This window comes from Cyprinus carpio, chromosome B8, assembly GCF_018340385.1.
Source record: "Cyprinus carpio isolate SPL01 chromosome B8, ASM1834038v1, whole genome shotgun sequence".
Lineage (NCBI taxonomy): Eukaryota > Metazoa > Chordata > Actinopteri > Cypriniformes > Cyprinidae > Cyprinus > Cyprinus carpio.
The window spans coordinates 23,599,165-23,606,024 of NC_056604.1; positions in this window are offsets into that span (position 1 = coordinate 23,599,165).

The window sequence follows — 6,860 nt, forward strand, 5'->3', positions numbered from 1 at the left end:
CTCTTCTGAGAATAATAAACCCAGGTTGACATCCAGGAGTGATTCTTTTAAGATTATTTCCAGGATTGTGTACATCAAAATTGATTATACTTTCGAAAGAATTCCCAGTCGTGTTTCCAGTGAAGGATTTGCATAATGAAATTTGTTGTGCAACACAAAGATGGTTTTAATCTTAGAAACGCTGCAGTTCTCTTATAATCTGTTGGCCGGAGACTTACAGAGCTTTCTAGACATGAGATTTCCACCTGAAGGATAAAGATGAAACTTAAGTCAATAAAATCTTGAGGTGCAAATGCTTGACGCATAGTGGATTGGCATGAGAAATGTAAAAATCTTTCAGAACAGAAATACAACTAATTCCCTTGCTTTAACTGCTGATTCATAACAAACAGGATATACACACTTGACCACAATCACAAAAAAACAACTGTTTATGTCAAGTTGGGTTATTGTCCAAACATTGACTCAAAGTGGGGAGTTTGGGAAGTAGTTTTGCAATCAATGTGTATTTCCACATCATCAAGTCTCTGACACTTCTATGACGCATTGAAATTGTGATGAAATATTTTCAAGACTTTGTATTCACATTATGATCACTATTTTCCCAGAATTCAAGCTGTTCAGTTGTTTCAATATCAACAATCAGGACAGACACTCAAACAGTTATGATTTATCTTTATTTTAGTTATCTTTATTCTACTAACTGAATGTCATAACATATATCTAAAAAATAAATAAATTATATATATATATATAAAATATATATAATATATCTATATATATCTATCTATATATATATATATATATATATATATATATGTTGTCAAACGATTAATCACATCCAAAATAAAAGTTTTTTTTGATATAATATATTTATGTGTACTGTGTATATTAAAAACACACACATGCATGTATATATTTAAGAAAAATATTACGTTTATATATTTATATACTATATGAATATAAATATACAGGTGCTGGTCATATAATTAGAATATCATCAAAGAGTTGATTTATTTCACTAATTCCATTCAAAAAGTGACACTTGTATATTATATTCATTCATTACACACAGACTGATTTATTTCAAATGTTTATTTCTTTTAATTTTGAAGATTATAACTGACAACTAATGAAAATCCCAAAGTCAGTATCTCAGAAAAGTAGAATATTGTGAAAAGGTTCAATATTGAAGACACCTGGTGCCACACTCTAATCAGCTAATTAACTCAAAACACCTGCAAAGGCCTTTAAATGGTCTCTCAGTCTAGTTCTGTAGGCTACACAATCATGGGGGAGACTGCTGACTTGACAGTTGTCCAAAAGACGACCATTGACACCTTGCACAAGCGGGGCAAGACACAAAAGGTCATTGCAAAAGAGGCTGGCTGTTCACAGAGCTCTGTGTCCAAGCACATTAATAGAGAGGTAAAGGGAAGGAAAAGATGTGGTAGAAAAAAAAGTGTACAAGCAATAGGGATAACCGCACCCTGGAGAGGATTGTGAAACAAAACCCATTCAAAAATGTGGGGGAGATTCACAAAAAGTGGACTACAGCTGGAGCCAGTGCTTCAAGAACCACTACGCACAGACATATGCAAGACATGGGTTTCAGCTGTCGCATTCCTTGTGTCAAGCCACTCTGAACAACAGACAGCGTCAGAAGCGTCTCGCCTGGGCTAAAGACAAAAAGGACTGGACTGCTGCTGAGTGGTACAAAGTTATGTTCTCTGATGAAAGTAAATTTTGCATTTCCTTTGGAAATCAGGGTCCCAGAGTCTGGAGGAAGAGAGAAGAGGCACACTGTCCACATTCCTTGAGGTCCAGTGTAAAGTTTCCACAGTCAGTGATGGTTTGGGGTGCCATGTCATCTGCTGGTGTTGGTCCACTGTTTTCTCTGAGGTCCAAGGTCAACACAGCCGTATACCAGGAAGTTTTAGAGCACTTCATGCTTCCTGCTGCTGATCAACTTTATGGAGATGCAGATTTCATTTTCCAACAGGACTTGGCACCTGCACACAGTGCCAAAGCTACCAGTATCCCTGTTCTTAATTGGCCAGCAAACTCGCCTGACCTTAACCCCATAGAAAATCTATGGGGTATTGTGAAGAGGAAGATTTCAATATACAAAATAAGTATACACAATACACACATATATTATATAAACAAAAAGTTTTATTTTGGATGTGATTAATCGTGATTGATTGTTTGACAGCACTAATATATATATATATATATAGCATATATATATATATATATATATATATATATATATATATATATATAAAACAGGTATTCCATCTTGACTGGACAAGTGTCATGCAAACTATGCATTGGTGGGGATTTACAATGACTCTCTCTGTATATTTCATCATTACACCAGTAGGTGGCGACCAGTGGTTGTCTTTATAAGTGAGTCAGTGAATCATTATTCAACTGATTCGTTTGAATCACTGACTCATTCAGTGTGTTGAATGCAGAGAAGCGCAACAATTTTCTTTGTGGCTTCACTTGGAAGTTTCAAATTGGAACTATTATCATGCTGGATAAAAAATAACATTGTGGCACCGTTGTGCTAAATAATTAAAACTAAAGTTAGACTACTTAATACCAGCTTCATTTGTTTATTTATTTTAAAGATCTGAGGTAAATTATCCTAAATTGTCACTGCCATTATGGCTGCTAATGTCACGCAAATTGATATTCAAACTCAAATTTAAAAACTTTCATTGAAAACAATCACTGATTTGACAATACAGAAATGTAATCTGTTATTGTGTTTAACTGTAGGCTATTAAGATAAGAAAACATTTCATTAAAATAACAGATATTTGGCTACATTGACTAACTAATTGATGGATACATTTTTGATACATAAACTACCAAAACACTATATATATTCTAATAAAATATCAGTTTCTTGATTATATTGGTTTCGAAGAAGCAACATATAACAACAGACCACTAAACATATGCAGTTGAGTTCATTAGCATTTGGCAAATGCTTGAGACATATTATGTTATTGAAACCATGACTTTGCTGTTGTGAGCATTTATGTCACTATAAAGTCTAGACAAGATGAACAATAAACAGGGAGTGGAAGACATCCTTAAACTTGGATAACTTTCCAAAATTCACTGTACTTGACATGGACTCAGATGCAGGAGGGATTTTCCTTTGAGTATCATTATGATGAATTTGTGTAAAGAAAGGAAGTGACTGAAGACTTTTTGGCATCTCTAACAATAATTTGATGGGAACACAATGACATCTGGGATCTCATATTGTATCAGATCCATACAAACAGTACTGTGATTCAGTGTGGGTCAGATGTTAAGCTGCACATCATCATTACATACTTAATAAAGAAACCGCATGTATCCCAACAGATGCATGAGAGGGGAATTCCACTATTCCACTCCACAGATGAGTGTTACAATGGCTAAGAGGATAAAAAAATATATATGGAATTCCCCTTTAACAGAAGAAAAGAAGCAGGCACAAATGTAGTACACCATACCTCACTTCAAACCAGGGAGTTTATTATATATCTGGATTATGGTGGTTTCTGTATATGATTTGAAACTTCCATCCAACATAAATTATAGCGTTTATTACACAGGGGATTTAGAAGAAAGACTATTATTCCCAGAGAAAGAGGGAATACTAAACTAGACAAATGGATCATGTAATATCTGTACAACAAAATTATTGATGGTGAAGACATTCTAAGTAATGGAGAACAATGTCCATCTGTTACAAATTACATGCTTTCACACTCAATGAAAACCATGCCTTCGCAGTATGAAATGTGCTGTTAGTTTGTATGTTGACTTGTGACAAATGACAGTGTGTTGTTTATGCAATGTGACGCCACCAATAACATCACTTACTGAGATGGATTTGCACTGTGGTGTAGTCAGTCTGTAGCAGTGTGGTAGACTTGACTAACGATTTTTACAAATCAGGTTTTATTCAGCTTTTATGAAGGTGAATTTATGACTTTTTAAAGACCTTATAAGGCCAAATGAAGAAAATGTAAGGAATGCATTAACCCTTGTATTATGTTCCGGGTCAATTTGACCCATTTTGATTTTCGAGCTGTCAGAAATAGCAGTTAATCTGTGATTTTATTCTTGATATTTTATGACTTTTTCTCATTTAGGGATAAATGAGTGAGGATAAACTGATGTGTTTTGAAGTGCACACAAATCATTTTCTGATGATTTTGATGTTCGTGGGTCAATTTGACCCACCTTTTTTTTCAAGACAACTGTACAGAACCAAATTAAATATATTTCTTGGGTATATGTTGTTATGTTGGTGTTTTGCTACTCTGGAAAGGGAAAAAATGAGCTTTTTTCTCATTATTTTCAATACTGAAAAAAATGGTAAAAGTGAGCTATCATTTCTATTTTCAATGTATATGAAATACTATTTAACTTATCTTTTTCTTCCAGAAATTTTGTAACTTTTCTCATTTAGGGCCATGAACATGTCTAAATAAGTTGTGTTCCAAATTTGAAGTTGATATAAAAAAAAGTTCCTGTTCAATTTTGTTTAGGCGTTATACCAAAACTAGCCACCGGTTTCCATTCAAACTCCGTTGATTTTTTTTTTTTTCCTTTTTTTTTTTTTTGAGGCAATTTTTCTGTTGCAAATATATACATTTTTTTCTCATAATATTACTTCCAATAACACACCCAACAAATATGGAATCTTGAGACTCAGACCTTTCCAACGATATATATTTTGTCGAGATTATAAAAAGTTTTGATTCTAAAATACCATAATATATTTTGTAAAATGACACCCCCCACTAAAGGGGAGGAGTCCGCTAAAAGATTTTAAAGTACAATTTCCATGGTAATTCAATGTCCGATTTCATTCAAATTGTTTTCACAAGATGAATTTTGAGGTTTTAAGTTTTCAAGTGATATATAATTTATGATGATTACTAAAACATGTGATAGGGAAAAATTAAATGAAAAATAATTTTTGTGACAGATCAGAACTCCTGTTATTATGTAGTATATGTTTTGAGGTGCATTCTTGTCATAAATTAATCTATTACTGTTCCTACATAATTTGTAACAAAAACAGTGATAAAATATCTATTTACGAGTCTTAGACCTTTCCAACGATATATAGTTTGTAATGATTAGATTAAGATTTAACTGTAATATAGTAATATAGAATATAATAATACAGAAGTAAACTTCTACCAAAGGGGACGGTAACAGTTAAGGGGTTAAAAAATGTGGTCATACACATTTTTAAAAATCACACTTTTTGATATTAATTGTTTGCACTGTGACAAATACTGATATTACAATTTTTTCTGTTCATACCTGATTCCTTTTTGCCTACTCCATTGATAGATTTGAGCATAGACTCAACTTAATTTGGTTCAGTTTTTAAAACTTCATTTTACACTTGCATCTCAAGTAAATGTAGATATTCGAATTTATAAACAAAAATACTGATGAAGATATATTCTTTTAAAATGCAATGACTTTATGGATTTAATTAAGACTATCTGCTGTGAATTAAGACCTTTCTGAGGCCTTAAATTGAGAAAGGTTGAATTAAGACTTTGCAAGACATTTTTATGAGCTGCAGTAACCCTGCAAATAAATCAGATGACTAAAAATATGTAGAGATGAACATAAAAAAAAAAAAAAACAATAAATCATCATTATTGCAAAATAAGTTCTAGTAAATGTTATCAGGACGCAATCTGAGATCAAATTACTGAGTGATACACTTGAAATGAATCTAGAATTGTATAGGAGATGGTTCAGATCAAATATACAGTTTATTTGCAAAATATTTACACTAAAAATACTTAATTGCAGAGTGCAACAGCTGACCACTCAGAACTACAGCTATTCCAGAGAGACATATGACTTGTGTCTACACTTTTGCCTATATGTGATATATTGAATATTTATTCTCCATAACGTTTTAAGCCAAACAGTGTACACTATGTAGGTGGCTCCTCAATCTCAACATGTATTCATCATAACATAAACAATAATAGTGATATATTTCATTTGACCATCATCGATTTAGATGGATGGATACGTAAAGAACATACATGGAACCATTTCTGTAAAAACAGAAAACACACACAGAGTATTACAAACTGAATTTTATACACTAAAATGTCCATTTGGAACAATAAAGTATACCTTACCTTACATTTTCAGAAGAAAAATTACAAAAGCTGTCACTGAGGTGATACACTTTCAAAGGGTACACCTTTGTACCTTATTTACACCACACTGGTACCTAGAAGGTACATAGCTATAGTGTAGGCCTACATAAAAGTACCTAAATGGTACACATTAGTACCTGAAGTGTACATATTAATACCTAAAATGAACACATAAGTATACCTATTAGTACCAGAATGTACCTACAGTGTACATATTATTGCCTTTTGAATGGGTAATGCCTGAGTGACAGCTTTTGTATTTTTTTTATGTATTTATTTTTTCTGAGAGTGTACTATGCACAGAGAACAGCACTCCCAGTGAACACAATATATACAGAACTACAGTGAACGTAGCTATAGTAACACAGCACACACTGGAAACACTACATAGGTAGCCTACACCGGGATCTCGGCATACATAGAGGCATGTCACAAACCAGTGTGAGAAGCACCAACACCTCTCTCCTACAAAGTTTGTAACCTATGCACTGGCACACAGGCCTGCTGCACAAATCACTTCACTGCTATGGGAACACAATGCGAGTGTGTCCCTCTCTGAGTGTGTGTGTGTGTGGAGGCAGAGCTGCGTTGTTAAACCCGCCCTCGAGAGGGATCTCATTTCCCCTAAAACCTCCCATT